The following is a 19,649-nucleotide window of genomic DNA, read 5'->3' as shown; positions in this document are numbered from 1 at the left end:
GGTATACGAAACACCCGGTATATTACAAACATTTGCGATATATAGGTTCATGGATTTTTCTGTAAATATTCGTAAATGTCGTTTACGAAAATTTTGAGGGTGCAGATTTCAAAATTGATGACAATTTTGGAATCCAATATCTGCCATATTGGAAATCGCAATCCACTGCTACGCAATCTACCTATTGCAAATTTTATACCTGCCGCTGCCGTATGCACTTATTCGTAAAAGTCATTTATCTCATTTCCGAAATTGTTGGGGATGCAGATTTCAAAAATAATGTCCGTTAAGGAATCTAAGATGGCGGTCTTGTACTTTTTCATACGAGTCGTGATGATACTTGTTTCCAAATTTTTTGAGGATGCAGATTTTAAAAACAATGTTCATTTTGGAACCAAGACGGCGCATCTGCACTTTTTCATACAAGTGATAATATATGTTTTAAATTTTTTTCGGGATGCAGACTTAAAAACAATGTTCGTTTTGGAACCAAGATGGCGGCTATGCAATTTTCGTAAAAGTCGTCATGGTACTCATTTTCGAATTTTTGCGGGTGGGTGAATCAACTTTTAAATGTCCACATGATGAATTTTTTTTTTGTTATTGTCCATATTTATGGGTGAATCAACTTTTAAATGTCCACATGATGAAATTATGTATTTTTTTTCTTATTGTCCATATTTATCTATCTCTTGTTTATGATTATGTATAAAGCAGAGCTGTTTCTTTAAGAATTTAGTGATATTGACGAAAAAAATTCACCAGCCCAAATCTGCCCTGTCCCCTGGACTATCCAAAAGTATTTTTAGTCAAATTAGACATCAATTATTGTTTATCAATTATTTTACTTACATTAATTAAACAATGCAGTATAATTTTTTATCTTTATAAAAATAGTCCTCTGGACAACTCTTATTTTACATAATCGGAACTTTTTATCTAAACGCGAAATAGTTACAGTAATGAAAGAAAATTGCTCCTGCTACTTTGTTTTATATTGTGTTATTGGTGCTACAAATAATATGAACTGCGCTCGAATTTAAAACGAAAAAAATAAAGATTTTTCAATTTAGGGGCAACTAAGTTGTCCCATAGACATATCTGGTTGTCCAATGGAAATATTAATAATAAACCTTAAAGAACCCTCTTTAAATGACACAAATTTAATAAAATATCAGAAAGCACTAACAATATAGGTACGTTAGTGCTTTCTGATACTTTATTGAATTTGTTTCAGACCCTATAAAAAATCTTATCACATCGTTTTTGTCCAAGGGACAACCAAAATGTCCTATGGAGCAGGGATGTTGCGGATGCAGATTTTTTGACATCCGCGGATGCGGATGCGGATATTTAAAGCCTCACATCCGCGGATGCGGATGCGGATGTCAAGATTTGGTACTTAAAAAACGTCAAATATTACATTTTTAGCATTTTTTATTTAAAAAAACGAAACGTTTAGTATTTGAGCAAGAATAGGCGTGTTTTATTTAATAAACAGTAACTTGGCCGACTTTTCGGGATCTAGACGATTTTGTTATATATAATGACGAAATTACCTAGCACTTACGCCGCCGGCACCGCCGCTAATACGTTCCTGTTACCGACTTGGCCGACATCCGCATCGATTTTATGCGGATGCGGATGCAGATGCGGATGTTGAAATAATGCGGATGTTCCGCGGATGCGGATGCGGATGCGAATATTCGCAACATCCCTGCTATGGAGTACCACTTCCGTTGTCCAAGTGACTAGTTGTCTGAGGGACTTATCTGTGACTTTGAGGCGTATAATAAATACTAAAGATTTTTTGTGTTTATTTCACCCTTACGGTAAAATATATGTAAAATAGTATCTGGTACAATACAATTTATTGTAATATGTTAAGTATTTATGTATTTGTGCCAGTGATTCAATGGACTTATAATAAAGCCACCATCACTCTCCGACAGTACTCGACTGACTGACGCCGCGAGTTTCGTGTTATCAAAATGGGTAGGCCTATCTGCTTATCAGAAATTTGAACTTGTCGTCAAGTATCTTGCTACGTTATCTATATTTAGATTTTATAACTAATTTATGGTTGTCCAGTGGCCTGCATGGCGAAGATAATTCAAGGGACAAAATATAAACGCAAGAAATTCATAAACCGTTAATCGGTATGTTTTATTGATGATACTTAAATATCCATAAAAAGCGGCTAAGTGCGAGCCGGACTCGCCCATGAAGGGTTCCGTAGCAGCAAATAACATAATAAAATTGCGTGTTACGATATATGTTGTATTAAAAAAAAACGACTTACTAGATCTCGTTCAAACCAATTTTCGGTGGAAGTTTGCTTGGCAATGTACATCATATATTTTTTTTAGTTTTATCATTCCCTTATTTTATTAGTTACAGGGGGGGGGGGGGGGGGGGGACACACATTTTACCACTTTGGAAGTGTCTGTCGCGCAAACTATTCAGTTTAGAAAAAAATTATATTAGAAACCTCAATATCATTATTGAAGACCTATCCATATATACCCCACACGTATGGGTTTGATGGAAAAAAATGGCACGCATTTAACGGGTCAACTAATTAATCGAATTTGGGTAGTTTGAAAAAATAGAAATGGGTACTAAAATTAATAGTTTGACAACAAAAACGGAGCCTTAAAATATATCAATATGAGTTGTGTTTTAATGCCGTTACAGCTTTTGATTATTTTTAGGCAGGTACCAAGTATTTATTTGGCAACTGAATTATTATATTGGAGACCATTTATGAAGCATATTTTAAAAAGAAAACGGCTATCTATTACTTCAAAAATGAAGTTCTTTTAAAATATTTTGTTGGTCATTACACGGTCAACCTAACACGCTCCTCCTCGCTTTGCTCGTCGTCGCACCTATCTGTTGACTCTAGTAGAACACAGTGGTAACTATTAAAATTAGTAATTTAATATTTAAAGATCTAATGGTATAATGGCCATTAGGCGTGTCATGATTAGAAATTTCAACTATTAAGTATACTGACCATTACGTTTTGGAAAATTAATTTGAGGTGTTTTGTGTAAAGAGTTCATTAAATTTAGCCGCTTTCGTGTTAAAATACTACCTAGCTGAAACGACATGGTCAGTTATGACTATAGTTGATTACTTAGGTGTGAACAACTAGATGACAATTAAATTATATGATCGCTTTACAATATTAGTTGCCAATTTATTATTTTAGTCGCCAACCTATCACTTTAAGTTCCCTATAATTTTTTTGGGTGGCTTGATTTTGCTGCCTGCTTATATTTGAGGCTAATATATATTTTTTGGCGCTAAAATATTAATGCACAGCCAAATTATATTATTATATGCCCAATGAAAGTTCCTGTTTAATATTTTAGTTGCCCGGTTAATAATAAGCCGAATAAAATTTCTTGAGTTTCAGTTCTAAGTATGGGGACCCCCAAAAATTATTGTTTTTTTTCTATTTTTGTGTGAAAATCTTAATGCGGTTCACAGAATACATCTACGTACCAAGGTTCAACAGTATAGTTCTTACAGTTTCGGAAAAAACTGGCTGTGACAGGGGACGGACCGACAGACAGACATGACGAATCTACATATAAGGGTTCCGTTTTTTGCCATTTGGCTACGGAACCCTAAAAATGATTATGTGTATTAATATCAATTCCGCAACAGTATTTTTTCATGATACAAAGTTTTATGGTGCGCTGTTGCAAGGGGACAATCTGTCCTACTATGGAAAACCAACTTTTGGTCTTTTGGACAACCAATAAAAAACGGGTATATTGTAAAACAACGCGAAATGTTTTGTAATAAAATGTTAGATAATATTAATAGGAACATAACGGAATACTAAAAAAACTCATACTCTTATATAGACTCAAACAATCGTTTTTGCCACTAGAACTTTTGTCTGATCATGATGATTTTTTACGAAAAATTGCGTATCTTGGATTCCAAAACGGACATTGTTTTTAAAAGCTTGCATCCCCTAAATATGTATTTGTAAAGAGTATCAACACGACTTAAATGAAAAAGTGCATGACCGCCATCTTGGATTCCAAAACGGACATTATTTTTGAAATCTGCATCTCCGACAATTTCGGAAACAAGTTTTGAAATCCGCACCCGATATTTTTTTTAAATAGTTCTCGTTTTAAAAATCTGCACCCAAGAACATCCAGACAACGACTATCATGATAGCCATTTTGTTAAAGGTCTTGGATTCTAAGTCAATATTTACAAAAAGGTTTATCTAGCTTGCATTACGGTCGAAACCAGATCGTCAAAGATGGTCGTTCTTACAGCGTGATAAAGCGGTGTCCGTCACTTTGTGTGTGAAAAGTGACAGATATTTTATCACTTGAATAAAGATGGATAAAGCCATCCATAATGCACCGGTAGTATCGAGTAGGTAAAGGTTAAATGCAATACTAATTCTACTAAATAAACGGAGCCCATATTTTTCGCCACCCTGTATATAACTAGCGTTTGCTAACTCCTAAGATACCTACATCCTGAGTCGACGCGTTACTCTGCGGTCGCATGTTTTGAGTTATCGCCATTGCCTCCCCTCCCCTCCCGCCCCGCGCCGATCATTTAAATAATTTAAGGATAACCATTTTTACAATTGTGTCGAACGCTCAGTGTATTAATAGGGGATACTTTGACGCTGTGATAACATTCAGTACAGGCTTTATGGTGCATTAAAAAAAAATACTGTAGAATTAGTGCGCGTGGGCTAAAATTCGTTATAATTGTTTAAAAAATAGTAAAAGCAAAATCCCCTGGATTTTCTTTTTTTTATATTGAGTAAAATAATTGGCGTAACAATATAGTGGAAAATCACCAAGTGTTTAATTAATGTTGTATAGTAATTATTTATTTTAAACATTTTTATTGCTCGTGACGTATGCACCACTAAAAAAGTGGGGGATATTTTACTTACAGAGTAAAATATTTAGTTTTGCTCTTTGAATAAAAAATCACTACTGTACAATTTAATGTTTACATCTTATTAAAAACTAAATTTTAAAAAATTTTTTTTCGAAAAATCTCAATATATTTTTTTGAGATAACTTTACACATACATTCACACAATAGTGTTCTATAATATTCCAAACACAAATATACTGTAGGACATAATGTGATGTTCTCGAACAATTCAAAGTTTGTTCCCCGGCCTACTTAGGCTCCAGAGGCCTCCGAGGGCTCCCGATTTAAATCGACTTACTTTGATATAAGGAACACCTGTACCAAGTTTCATGCTTTAGTCAAGAAAAGTAAGGTTCTGCACTAAAAACCCATACTATTTTGGAGAAAATGGGCTGTGACAGACGGACAGACAGACAGACAGACAGACGCACGAGTGATCCTATAAGGGTTCCGTTTTTTCCTTTTGAGGTACGGAACCCTAAAAAACAGGATGTTCAACCATAAGTTCCTTTAGCTAACAAGTATCGGTGACTAAAGGGTGTCTGTTAAAAGACAGCCCCACGTTGGGCGCCACTGTTACAACTATTATTTTTAGGCTCCTAAAATATAATATTTTTATAAAGAAAACAAGACACTTTAGTTACAAACTTTTATTTTAAAAAGAAAATGTAATTAATCAAAATAATAAGTTAGCTAGGTTCGGGAGCGCTGAAATAGTCTCTAATATTAAACTTATTTTATTCCTCCTCCTTGCGTCGCTATCCTCAGTGCTGAGGGTCGTGACCTCCCTTCTGAATCACCTTCTCTCTCACAATTTCTCTCCATCTGGTTCTGTCCTTGGCGGTGTGGAGAGCCATGTGGACTGTGGAGTCAAGAGTGGTGCGGATCTGGTCGGATTAACGTATTGGACTGCGTCCACGTCCAGGCCTTTTCCCATCCACTTTGCCGGTCACAAAAAGCTTTTCGAGGCTGCCACCGTCTTTCCTTGCTATATGTCCGAAGTACTCAAGGACTCTGCGTAGACATTCGGATGACAGCCGCGACGAGATCTTGAGTTCTCGCAGTATGGAGACGTTAGTCCGAAACAGAGATGGGCAAAATACATTCGAATGACGAATAACGAATAAGAATGACCAAATCATTCGCGAATGACGAATAAGTTTTTCGAATGATTATTCATACTAAATTCATTCGCGGATAAATCATTCGCGAATAATTTATTCGGCGAATAAATTATTCGCGAATGAAAAAGTCCACGAATAAATCATTCGCGAATAAAAGTGTTCGAATAGTTGCAGTGCCGGCCAATAATATATAGTAACCTTTGTGTGTTTTTGTATGAACTTGTATAGAGTAAACAATACAGAATAGTTTGTAGATTGCATATTTAACTAGTCATTTAATACAAATTATGATGAATACTGAAATGTAATACTGTGAATTACAATAGGAGACTCAGCATATCTATTACTAAAAAAGGTGTTATAAAAAACCGGTCATATGCGAGACGGACTCGCACACGAAGGGTTCCGTACCATTACGCAAAAAACGGCAAAAAAACACGTTTAATGTAAGGGAGCTGCACTTAAATATTTATTATATTCTGTTTTTAGTATTTGTTGTTATTGCGGCAACAGAAATACATCATCTGTGATGATTTAAACTGTCTAGCTATCACTGTTCATGAGATACAGCCTGGTGACAGACAGACGGACAGACTGTGGATACGGACAGTGAGGTCTTAGTAAAAGGGTCCCGTTTTTACCCTTTGGGTACGGAACCCTAAAAAGGAAGTTGACATTAAAACAAAAAACCTCTATGAAACATTACATGAGACCAATTTTTCTCATCGCTCGTACAAAAAAATACTACTAGACTACCTAAAGTAGTGAGATACACGTCACTCACAAATATAAACTAAAAGTTATACCGTAGAAACATGGAAGTGATATATTATTGGCCGGTACTGTAGCTTACAAAATAAGTATTCAGCACTTTTCTATCCCAATAATTTTAAAAAAGCCAACCTTGTTTATGGGAAGTCTCGAAAGATTTGGTTCACATTTAATATTTAGATACTTAATGTTTTCCTGATATTGTTTATGTTGATCAGGTGATACAGACGGACTGAAATCCGACTGCAATCTGCATGGAAACTGCAGTTAGCGTGCAGTTCCCATACAAATTGCAGTCGGGATGCAGTCCGTCTATACTTAACATCAAAAATATAGCAATGAAACACACATTATTCAAACTTCTTTTAATAAATATTAACATAATATTACACATTACAGTACACAAAAATCATATTACACATTTTTTAAATTCGTTTTTAAAACAACTCGTTCTTCAAACAAATGGTCTGAGAGCCTATTTGATTTGGGGAGGTTTATCATTGTCGCATATGAAAATACACGTTCAACAGACGCCGATGAAGGCAGTGGTGTATTGTACTTTTTGAAGATCTTTTTGATTTCATCACAGCGGTTTAAAACTGCCATAGTGCAATCGCGCTCGGCAAAGAACTGAGTCATCATTACTTCAGCTCGTGATTTAGGAGTATTTTTTTGTTGAACTTCACGTGCGCTTATTTCGGTCGCATCATCTGAGTCAGAATCGAAATCAAAAAAATGGATTTTCCGGGTTTGTAATAAGTTCTTCTGCGCCATTTTTGTCATTTAATTCTGTAATCTCTTTTGTTATTACATTTTTAAAAATCGTTTTGATCCTTTCTTGAGTGTGCGGTGTGATACAAGGAAACCACTTGTTTTTAAATCGTGGGTATGACAAAGCCGCAACTGATGCACGTTCGGCAACACCAGTGGAAATGTTAAAAACTCTTCAAATCTCTTTTCCACACTTTCTGTATAACAATTGACAAGCTCATCGCAAAATTTCAAAGAACTATTTCGTAGTTTCTGTAACTTCTTTCTCAAAGCCATCAAACACGGTAATAAAAGCCCGTAGTATACATTGGTCTCTCCCTGTAAAATATCCAGAGCTTCGGCGATTGGTGCCGAGCATACAATATATTCCTTTATATATTCAATTTCGTGGTCACTGATGAAATTTGTTAAGCTTAAAGCTCTGTGTAGTAATATATTTTTGTCTTTTATAGAATATATTTGTTTCATGGCATCGTATAAACTATTCCATCTAGTGACGCCAGGCTTGCTGAGTGTATGGCCTAGAACATCTTGGATTATCTCTGCTGTTTTTGGACGTCCTGCGGCATTCCATAACACGTTGCATTTCTCAATGGCTTTATGATGGATTTCGGATAAAGCTGAGTTGTTGCTTTTTTTAAGAAGCCGATTGACATCGCTTACTGCACACAGATTAAGCGTATGTGCTGCACATCTGAGATGCGAAGGCAATATAATATTTTGCTCTTCGGAATTTTCGTGTAGTCCATTTGAATCGTCTTTCTTCAGAGTCATAATCTTCCATTGATTCGATAGATAAACCAAACTCTTTAAACGCTTTTACGAAGTTAGAACCATTATCCGTCACAGTTGCTACGATTTTATCTGTGCTCAAACCAAAATCCGTATGCACTTCCTCCAATAACATGGCAATACGTTCGTAGTTGTGAACGCCAGCAAATCGACGACAGGCTAACGTTTTTGATTTTCTGTTTAACTCAGAGTCAAGCCAATGGACAGTCATTCCAAAAAAACTCCTTTTTCGGCATGACCATATGTCTACAACGGTGCAAACGTTTTCAGCTCCTTCCAATTCCAACTTTATGCGTGACATTTCCTGCGATTGGGATTCTGTGATTTTGCGGCTTATTGATCTTCGACTGATTAAATTTAATCCGTGCCTTTTAATTTCCAAATTATTTAACATTATTGCAAAACACGGATCTTCTACTACATTCAGAGGAATCATCGAATGAACGAAGAAGTTTCGAAGATCTTTTTCAAAGTTTGCTTGATTAATCTGATTTGAGCAGGATGACTCTTCGCTCGAGAATGTGTCGTTTCGTTTACGGCATCTCTTCTGTTCTGCGTATGCATGGTAGTCTGCAACAGTTTCCTCGCCGTGTTTTCTTTTAAGGTGACTAATATAATTCGATGTTGAACTGGAAAGTCCTTTTATTTTGTCAATTTTTGGTAAACACTTTACACAGGTCGCTTTAACACTTTTTTCATTTAGAGTCCCGGAATCAACTTGAAAAAAATTACCATCTAGTATGGTCAAGGACGACAAGGACGATTTTGTTTGATCTGCTGGTACTGTACCACTTTTTTCACTTAAGTCCGTAGAGTTTAAAGAGCTATCGCTACTACACTTATCGTCATCGTCATTAACTTCACTCATTTTTATAAAAGTGCAAGTGTAGCCTTTGTATCACAGTGATGAGCGAAATAATATGCAGTGACTGGCTTAGACTGAAGTATGCGAACGACTAAACAATTACTAAGTTACTAACAAATAATAATTAACATAAGTAAACTCTATAGTACACAACTGATAAGAAAGTTGAGTTACGTGGTTTTGTCGCTCTTTCATATATCGGTCTCTTTCTAGTTAGCTACCTGCGATATAATCCCTTGACCCTAAAATACGCTCGAGTTGCTTATCGATGGCAAATCTGAGCGTGTACTAAAATATCATTCGTGGTATTTATTCGAATAAAATAACGAATAATTCATTTAATATTCGAAAATGTTGACGAATGATTTATTCGCGAATAAATTATTCGCGAATAATTCCACAACGAATGATTGATTATTCGAATAATTATTTAGATGAAAAATAATTCGAATAATGCCCAACTCTGGTCCGAAATGCTGTCCAGGGGATACGAAGCATCTTTCTCCAGCACCACATCCCGAAAGCGTCAATGCGTTTGCGGTCAGCAGCTTTCAACGTCAACGTCTCAGCGCCATACGTAAAGATTGAGAAGACTAGAGCCCGTACCATTTTGGTTTTAGTTTTTACGGAAATGCTGCGATCTTTCCAGATATTTCCAAGCTGAGACATGGCGCTCTTGGCCATGCCAATTCTTCTGCGTACTTCCTTCTCGCACGAACCATTGTTGCTGATGTTGGAGCCTAGGTAGATAAAATTGTCCACTGTCTGGAGGCCCAACGCACCAGTGAGTGCCAACTTCCCAGTTCTATCCACCACCATGACCTTGGTTTTGGACCTGTTTACGGAAAGTCCCATCTCCTCGCTAATCCGCTCCATCCGGTTTAGAAGTGCAACCATCCGACTCATTTGCTGCTAGCAGAGTAGTGTCATCGGCGTAGCGCAAGTTGGTGATTTTTACACCACCAACTGCGATGCCTCCTTCCCAGTTCTCGCAGGTACGTCTCATAACGTGCTCTCCATAGGCGTTGAACAGAATGGGCGATAAAATGCATCCCTGCCGAACTCCTTGGTGAAATTTAAAGGGCTTTGAGGTCGTTTTATCGACTCTTACGACTCCTTGACTTGAGCCATATAGGGTGCGAAGTAGGGCGGTGAGATGATGTGGTACTCCAAGATCTTGTAGGACTTTCCATAAACAACTCCAGTTGACACAGTCGAACGCTTTGCTGTAGTCGACGAAACACATTATCACTGGCGTATCAAACTCGTATGCCTTTTCAACGAGCTGCCTGACATTGAGAATCTGCTCCCGAGTGCCCCTGCCCTTCACAAAACCCGCTTGCTCCTGCGGGATTTGCCAATCCAGGTAGTAGCGGATGCGATTGTTGATAATGTGGAGCAAGATTTTGCTGGCATGTGATATGAGGGACAAGGTTCGATAATTGCTGCAGTTCTTGGTTGACCCTTTCTTGTGCAGCGGTAGTATAACGGATTCCGACCAATCCTGCGGCCAATCACCGTATTGCCAGACATGTGAGCAGATCTTGAATAGTGTCGCTACACCCAGGTCCCCCATAGCTTTAAGTACTTCAGATGTTATTTGATCGCTTCCTGGCGCCTTCTTCTTCTTTAGAGACTGCAGAGCAGTAGATATTTCTGAGCGAAGGATCATGGGTTCCAGTTCTAGCTCCTGCCAGTCCGGGATAGTGCCAGGCGTTGAATGGGCATCTGTGTACAACTGCTCACAGTAGGCACGCCATCTCTCGGCAATGCGGTCGAGCTCGTGTAGTACAGTGCCATCGGCATCCTCTATGACCCACGATTTAGCTTTGAACTGCTTGGAAAGGGCTCTAACTTTCTTAAAAAGGTCAGCAGTTTGTAGCTTGTTGGAATGTATCTCGATGTCGCTGCATATACCCTCAATGAAGTTGTTCTTGTCGTGACGACAACTCGCTTGGATAGCTCTGCTAAGCTCGGAGTATTCAGCCATTATTGCACGATCTTGCAGGCCTCTATTTTTTAAGTCCTTCCTACGCTGAATGAGCTCCCACGAATAATCGGAAATCCAACACTTTTTCTTCTGCTCTGGCTTCTTCGTCTTAGAGACCTGGTCCAGCGCGTCATTGATATGACCTTTCAGGTGTTTCCACAGTATGTCAGCGTTAGCGTCTTCATGCGTAGGACAATCCTTGAGTTTCGTCTCCAACGCCTTACGCAAGATCAGTTGTTCAGAAGGATCCAAGCTTCTGGGTTTCGGTGGTTGACGTCTAGGCGCCTTTAAGCGCAGCGAGAAATTGGCTACGAGTAAATTATGGTCAGAGCCACACTCTGCGCCGGGTTAGGTCGAAAATGAAAAAATATTTATTCGCTAACAAGCAATCTTTGACAAAATACAGGTTGGTGCACCTTTTTAAGTATAAAAATACCTGTGTTAAGGAACACCGCTCTTCCTTAGTGATTAACTACAAGCTAAAAGAAAAACTATGATAATAAGTTTAATAACAATAAAGTAAATTAAATTAAACTAAACAATTTAATAAGTTAACTATGTAACAATAAAACTAACATGTGAGTAGCAGAGCAACTAATGTAATTTTAATAGTTTAAGAGTCACTAATGTAAAAGTGTGTGTGTGTGTGTGTGTGTGTGTGTGTGTGTGTGTGTGTGTGTATGTGTTAAGGGAATAGTTAGGTTGATTGAATTATATTAGATTATGTTTTAAGTAGTTTTTCTATTTCGTCGTAGTTTTTAGTCGTAGGTATTAGAGACAGGGTAATAAAACGTAGACTTATGTATCCGTAAGATTACATTAAGCATATATAATTTTCTTACAGATAAAAGGCCACATAGGTCATACAAATCAACGGTTGGAAACCTATAAGGCTTAAAGTACATGACTTTTATCAGTGCTCTTTGAGCTCTTTCAAGTTGTAAAAACTTTGTTTTAGTGGCTCCACCCCATACTGAAACACAGTAAGAAAGGATCGACTGAGCTAGGACAATATAAATTTGATTTAAAAGTTTTGAGGTCGCAGCATATCTTAGGCATTTAAAGGTCCAAATAAGTTTCCGAATTCGGGACATCATTAGTTCCGCATGAGAGTGCCAAGTAAGTCCATCATAACCCCTAAATATTTTATATGATCCACATTTTCAATGGGAGGGCAAGAGCAAAGTGTTGAATCGATGTCAGTGCAATTATGGATTCTGAGTGTGAAAGTAGGGTCGGGTTGAGTTCTACAGTCATGGGTGAAACAGATGCAGTTTGTTTTGTCTCTATTTAAGGTAAGGAGGTTGGCTTGTAGCCAGCGGGCAATCTTATTAAGGCCGATTTCTGCAGATGTACGCACTTCTTCCCAATTATCTCCATAAAACACAACAGCCGTATCGTCCGCATACGAAAAGATAGAGCCATTGTCGATAGGCATGTCGCAAAGTTGGTTTATATAGATTAAAAAGAGCGTTGGGCCTAGGACACTCCCCTGCGGAACTCCGAATTTTACGTCGCACTCGTCACTTACATATTTCCCGACTTTCACTTTCTGTTTTCGATTTCGAAGGTAAGAACTCAGTAAAGAGAGCGGTATATCTCTAATTCCTATACCTTCCAGAGTGTTTATAAGAGTGGGAATAGAAACCGTATCGAAGGCCTTTTTTAAGTCGAGGAATACAGTTAAACACTTTCGTTTCTTATCTACTTTTTGAACTATTAGAGAGGAAAGAGCTGTAACTGCATCCTCGGTGGAAAGACCTTTTCTGAAACCAAATTGATGTGACGATAGAATGTTAAATTTATTGAGATAATTAATTAATCTGTTATTTATGAGTTTTTCTAATATTTTTGATAAGACTGGTAGAACAGATATCGGCCTATAGTTCGATACTAAATTTCTATTCCCACCTTTATACACTGGGGTGACAATCGCATTTTTAAGAGAGTCTGGAAATACTCCCAGTTTAAAGCATAGGTTTACAAGGTGAGTAATTATGGGGACCAGAGTCTTGCTCGCTAATTTGAGGAATTTTGTAGGTATATTATCCCAGCCAGGGGCGCTTGTTGATTTTAGGTTAGATAGAATAATAAATACTTCATTAGGATTAGTATCAAAAAGCACAAATGAGTTAGTACTAGAGCTTAAAAGGTTACTAGAGCAGTTATACGAAAAGTTATTACTGGACATAATGTCCTCTGCAAGTAATTTACCGACATCAGAGAAGTAGTTGTTGATGGAATTTACTGAAGTGGTTGGGCAGTTGCCATTATTGTCTAATAATTCTGAGTTGTCATTCATATTTTGTTTTCTATGGGTTATTTTATTGACTTCTTTCCATAGAGTTTTAGAGTTTTTGCTCGCTTTAGTTAAGTTTTCTCTGTCATACGTTTCAGTTTTTTAATTAGAGCGTTGCAAAAAATTCTGTACCGTCTGTATGTAGTTTTTAGCGTAATGTTTTCCGGGTTAGATCGGAGTTTCTTTTGTATATTATTCCTGTTCCTAATGCATCGTAGTATGCCAACAGTTATCCAGGGTTTGATTATACGATTGTTTCTTGGAACCAGTGTAGTTATTGTGTTTTCTGAAAGGCAGGTTTGAATTTTGTTTACAATAAGATCTAAAAGATAATTAGGATCAGTTAAAGAGTACAAAAAATCTAGGTTATCTTCAGATAGGCATTTGACTGCATTTTCAAAATTAATACTAGTATTTGTCTTTTTAGGGGCTGAGTGGGCATTGTACTTGCTAAGGTTAAATAGAGTCATAGCGTGATCTGTGATTGTAGAGTCCAGCTAGATATGAGCGCCGCGCCGGCGCGCCGCCGCCGCCGACAAAATTTTCGCGCCGCCGCCGCCGACGCTGCGCTATCGGCGTGGCATCGGCGTGACCTTGTTAGATAGTACTACTTTCAGAATCAGAAATATATATTTTATTTAGTTTAGATCTTTAACAGCGCCAGTCTGAATAGCTTATAGATATTCAAAAGGTATTGTAAGTTGTAACTTATTGTATAATAAATAACTAAATAATTATAGGTCCATATAATTAAAAAATATTGATGGTAAATTCAAACTTTTCTGTTTGGTAACCGCGCTAGTACTGTTAGGGCAACGAAATGACTAATTTTGCCAGCTGGCTAGCTCATCCGTCATCATCTCGGCCATAAGATAAGACGTCCACTGCTGAACATAGGCCTCCCCCTTGGACCTCCATACGTACCGGTTGGAAGCGACCCGCATCCAGCGTCTTCCGGTGACATTAATACGGTCGTCTGTCCATCTTGTGGGTGGACGTCCTACGCTGCGCTTGCTAGTCCGTGGTCTCCACTCGAGCACTTTTCGACCCCATCGGCCATCTTCTCTGCGTGCTCATCCGTCATTCACCGCGAATTTAATCATTGCAAGCATGGATTGAATGTCTTTAAAAGGGGTTAATTTCAGATATTAAGTGTTTTCACGCCCAAAGGTCCGGCCGTTGGCTTCGCACGGAATCACGGAAGGGCCTCGGAAACAGAATCTGGTCTCATATAAGCTTGGCCATTGTTCAAATTTCAAGCTTTGCTTTCTCGCAGCCCAATCTTTGGCCTCGCATCGCTCGCATAGAAGTAAAACGCTATCTGAACCTCCAAGTTTTCGGCCCTGTTTGGAGCCTAACTTTCGGCCTCACTTTTAAAATAAATGCTTGGTCATTAGATCTTCTCCGATCTTAGCTTCACTGCAGCACGGCCTTTAACCTCGCACCAATGCACCTGCAGGAAAGCTCCAGGTCTTTAACACTATGGCCTCGGTCTTTATCGGCCTTCGGACTTGCTTACACTGGACCTATAGTTCAATTCCAAGCTCTGCTCTCTTGCAGCTTGGCCTTCGGCCTCGCACAGAGGCGCGCCGTAATCGGCGCTCCGGGCATTCGGCCGTCAGCCAAGCTCACACTTGGCATTACCTGCAGCTTCTGGCCTCGCATGGGAAGGCGTCGGAAACAGGTCTTCGGTGTTAGGTGGAGCTCGGCCCTGGACCTCACTTTTTGACATAAATCTGTTTTTTGGGTCGTAATTGGTTAATGACGGAGCTTGATTTTCCTCACTTCGGCTCTTTGGACTGTCGACCAGACGTTTCCCTGATACAGTCAATCCGCTACTTTTTACTAAGCACAAAAGATAAGGGCCTCGCAAAGATCTTCCGGCCAGGGCCTCGCCAAGATTAAGACCACCTCTGATGCCGCGCGATACTGTTCATACTTTATAAAACTTTTTTCGTACCTTTATTGAATAAATTTTGCTTGAAATTGAAAAATGCACTTATTTTATAACTTCCTTACAGCAAAAACATGTTAACGGGTAAAATTTTGGTTTGAATTCGTTTTTCATTAATCAAAGGTGTTTCAAGGCCACGCCGCCGATTCGCCGCCGCCGCCGACCGGTTTTGACCGGCGCGCCGCCGCCGGCTAAATGCCTATCGGCGCTCATATCTAAGTCCAGCACAAGTACAGTCATTTTTAAATTTTCATCGCCAGGTTTGATCATCACATGATCAAGGCATGATCTGCCTCTAGTAGGTAGAGTATGACCGCCATGACCGGGGAGTATACCGTGCATTGCCAACATATTTAAATAATTTAGTCTGTTTGTAGTAGCATGTGACGGTTCATTGGGGTTACTAATAAGATTTATATTTAGGTCACCTGTGATAATAATATTTTTACACGTTTTTATACGCTCAAGGTGTGAGTTTAGGGAGTGTATAAAGTTGTCAGCGTTATGATTTGATGGTGACCGATAAATTCCTAATATTTTTTTTGTTTTTGGTCGATATTTCGAGACATGATGCGTGAGTGAGTTGTATTTCATTAACTTTTACCTTAAGAGAATTGTTTACGTAGGCTATAACACCATCGTTCTGATTCAGATGATGAGTGGTGAAAAACGTTTGGTAGTTGCTCAGTGTTGGAAGGGGTTTATCTGGGTGCAATCGACATTCACTTAGAATTATAATATCTATATTGTGTTTTATCTGTGAAAGAGTTACAGTAAGGTTATCAAAATTACAAAAAATACTTCTAATATTTTGCGAAACAATTGAGAGTTCTGTGTGGTGAAAGTTAATGTGTTGCGTAATTTCATGACATTTACATTCAGCACTTTCTGCAAGAAGAAAATGGTCCACTTGATTAATTATAGAAAGAGTGTTACTCATTAAAAATGTAATATTTAAAACTGTACGGGTAGCAATCACATATGTATAATGAATAATTTTGATTATGTAACGGCAATGGATAATTTGAAAACTGTTGGATGCGCTGTTTTTTTAGAGTGGTATATATTTCGATGATTTTATAATTAAAAGCTAATATAATTGGTGTGTAGACAGGTGTGTTAGAAGTGTAAGTGGCGGTGTGAATCGTAGTGAGTTGTTTATATATCATGTCTAGTGTAATTACACAAGTTAAATCTAGCAGAAGCAAAAACGTAATCCAGATATACATTGCTAAAATACATTTAAAATAACAATTACACAAAGAGAGCCTAGGTGCTAGTCACGACTGAAAAAGCCGCTGTATCTGCATCTCATTTGTAATGAGAATTACGGGTGATGTTTTGTTTTTCCGAACGAACACTTTCCCGAATGCTGTCCAGCAGAACTCGTAACTCTTTGACCGAGCTAAATCACGTGCAAGAAATCGTAGGCGGGACGCTTTAGCTGTCAGGTGCTCCGTGACGAAGATGGGAGTGTCAAGTGAAGTGTGGCCAAGATGTTTAGCACTTAACTTATTATTTTTGTTTGCTGTGTTATAATCTTTACATTTTGATAAAAGGTCTGTTTTTTTAATGAGTGATACCATCTCTATTATAATAGGGGAGTTCTGTTTGTCACTTTGCCGGTTGCGCACCCTGTATATGTCCGAGATATCTGTGGGCTCAACTTTATATCCTATGTTTTGAGATAGCTGGGTCACCATATTAACTAGGTCTCCTCTAGTCTCCTCCAATTTAGGCGCATTTTTGATTTCTATGCATTTCTTACGCGCGTCGCGCGACAGGTCTTCAATTTTCTCTTCTAGGAGATTTATATAATCCTTGTCCGCCCGCCGGTCCTTTTCCAGATTTTCTATTTTCTTTTTTAATTCTTCATTTTGTGCGGACAAAAAACTTATAGAGTTTTCAATTTTTGCGTTAGATTCCTTTATTTCTAGAAGTGTCGGATTTATTTTTTTCAGCTCTTTTTCCTGTGAAATCTTGAGGTCATTAATCATCTTTCTCATTTCATCTCTAAATTCATTAAGTTCGGTCCGGGGACTCTCTCTTTGCCTTTTGTTTCCGCGCTGTTTGGTGAAATTAGGCGGCGTTTGCTTGCCTTTACTATTATGGATGTCCATGTCCGAGGATCCGGCTTCACTATCCGACATTATTCGTCCGCACGTACTAGGGGTGTATGAAAGTATAAGAGGTTTACGTTGCACACGGGTAGTCGGGTACACGAGTGTACGTAGCGCGGATAGCGAATAGCAGACGGAGGGGGCGTGGTCTGTTGCGTGTGTGCGGCTTGCGCGCGCGCCACTTACTACCTGTATATGTGTGCGTGTACCAGGGCAGCAGCTACGAGGCACAGCAGCGGGAACTCTTCACGCGCAGTGATAACACTTACTGTGATTTATGCACTCCTAATTTTATGACTGAATTATTTCGAATTTAAATTATTTGATTTATGCAATTAAAAGTTGTACGTGTACTAGATGCGTGTACACCATGTGGCGGTCCGAGGGGATGAGGGTGATGCTGGAAGTACGTGTTCATAATACTGAGATTTCTGTCTATGCAGAACTCAATCAGTTTTTTACCCCGTTCATTCCTTGTGCCAAGTCCAAATTTCCCAACTGTGCTTCTGATATGATCATCAGCAACCGACACCAACAGTACTACCGACTTTGGCATTCCAATCACCAAGAATCAATTTAATTTCCCGACCAGGAATCGAATTCAACGTTTCCTCCAGTTCCCCATAAAAGCCTTCAATTACGTCATCTTGTGCAATTGCCGTTGGTGCGTATATTTGTACAATATTCAGCACACATGGTTTGGTGTTCAGCTTTATTGTCAATATTCTATCCGACACGGGGTTATAGCCGAGGACATATTTATCCATGTGCGGTGGCAATATGATTCCGACTCCATTCCTACTCGAATCTTCACAGCCCGAGAAGTACATTGTATTTCCTGTCGCAGTGGTGAAGTGGCCATTACCACGCATGTGAGTTTCACTGACGCCAAGTATGGAGATGTTATGTGATTGCATTTCCTTCTCTACGATGGTCAGCTTACCCGCCATTAGCAGACCACGGACGTTCCAAGCGCCAATACGACGATGGGTTCGTATTGAGGTCATCTCGCTCTTAGATGTTGAGACACCGACAGTAGCATCTCTTCCTTCTGAAGCCTGTCGATTCACTCCAGGGGAAGCTTCGGTCGCCAATTTCACACCATCCAGCCCGGGTACTGGGTGGCGCCGAGGGTTAGTCGGGTAGCCCAACATACTCACTCTCTCTGTATTTGATTCCATAAGGGGGGTTTTCATGGGAATTTGAGCGCGGTGGGTTCCCACGTCCTTCCGCGTCAGTCTTTCAGAGGGTATTTAGATCCTCACGGTCACTGGATACCGCCCCGTTGACACTAGGTCCTCTTAGGGTTGTCGGGTTATTTACCGCCGCCCGATACTCGGCGTTGACTGTTTTACGGCGTGGGTATGTCTCCTCCACACCAACCCTCCTCCTTTCGCATTCGGGCTTGGGACCGACAATGGCGGAGCTAAGGAAGAAGAGAGCAAATGTTTAGCGGCTACAATACTTATGGCTGAGCAGGCTGTACGCAATAAAGTTACTTCTTAAACATGCAATGAAATAATAATAAAAATTGATGATGATGATTGTTTCATATCCTAATCTGATAGGTTATTCAGTGCGTGGGGTTCATAAGGGGAACGAAAATTTTATTATTTTTGCGCTACGACGCACGGTTTAAGAGCATTATAAAGTATTTTTAGTTTTTTTTTATCTTTTTTTTTTAGTTTTTAGGGTTCCGTACCTCAAAAGGAAAAAACGGAACCCTTATAGGATCACTCCTGCGTCTGTCTGTCTGTCTGTCTGTCTGTCTGTCTGTCCGTCTGTCACAGCCGATTTTCTCCGGAACTACTGGACCAATCAAGTTGAAATTTGGTACACATATGTAAGTTTGTGACCCGAATACGGACATTAGGGTGATTCACTTTTGTATGGAGAAAAAAAGTTGTAATATTTTTCCTGACTTTGCTCACCAATGGAGTCTCCCCACACTAAAAACTATCTATTTCAATTTTCAAAAGAATCGAATAACGTTTAGAGGTTGCACAAGTTGAAAAGGTAGAGTGA

At 38.9% G+C, this 19,649-nt stretch overlaps 1 long non-coding RNA gene and 1 pseudogene across 1 annotated transcript in view; both read right to left on the bottom strand.

The window, feature by feature from the left end:
* The window catches only part of LOC134805821 (uncharacterized), an 89,927-nt gene extending 87,377 nt beyond the window's left edge, over positions 1-2,550 (bottom strand). The window contains exon 1 of the long non-coding RNA XR_010146400.1: positions 2,180-2,550. This is a non-coding gene — a long non-coding RNA (uncharacterized LOC134805821). The remainder of the gene's footprint in view (positions 1-2,179) is intronic.
* Positions 2,551-5,702: 3,152 nt separating this feature from the next.
* Positions 5,703-18,778, bottom strand: LOC134805811 (uncharacterized; annotated as a pseudogene).
* Between the last annotated feature and the right edge of the window lie 871 nt (positions 18,779-19,649).

Source organism: Cydia splendana, unplaced genomic scaffold (genome assembly GCF_910591565.1).
Source record: "Cydia splendana unplaced genomic scaffold, ilCydSple1.2 scaffold_66_ctg1, whole genome shotgun sequence".
Lineage (NCBI taxonomy): Eukaryota > Metazoa > Arthropoda > Insecta > Lepidoptera > Tortricidae > Cydia > Cydia splendana.
The sequence above is the reverse complement of the archived record's forward strand: the minus strand, read 5'-3'. Positions and strand labels throughout refer to the sequence as shown.